Source organism: Myotis brandtii, unplaced genomic scaffold (assembly GCF_000412655.1).
Source record: "Myotis brandtii unplaced genomic scaffold, ASM41265v1 scaffold452, whole genome shotgun sequence".
NCBI classification, from domain to species: Eukaryota; Metazoa; Chordata; class Mammalia; order Chiroptera; family Vespertilionidae; genus Myotis; species Myotis brandtii.
The window spans coordinates 964,095-964,548 of NW_005367284.1; positions in this window are offsets into that span (position 1 = coordinate 964,095).

Consider the following 454-nt stretch of genomic DNA (forward strand, 5'->3'; position numbering starts at 1 on the left):
CGCGCGCAGGGCAGGCCGTGTGACAGCGCTGCCCCTTTGTAATGGCTGTGATGGATGCAGCCGGAGGGTGGGGTCTAGGTGGGTCAGAACTGTTAATGACAGTATGTATCATTCTGTCCGTCCTCCGAGGGGGAGAGCCCCCTGCCCTCCCCCTAAGTCCTCTCTCTCTCTCTCTCTCTTTCTCTCTCTCTCTCTCACACACACACACACACACACAAGCACGCACACTTTCCTTTCCCTTTCCCCGACTCCCTATGGCATTTTATGCAGTCAGCCTTCAACAAAAGTATGAAAACCATCAGGACGTTATTTTCTGAACAGATGATGGATAGCGAATTCATCTACGCACTTAAGGGAAAATATCCTGAAATGGAAAATACAGGTGTCAGAGGGAAGGCGGGGCAGGCGGCCAGGGCGTGGGAGCGGGAGCGAGCAGGACGTCCCACGGCCAAGA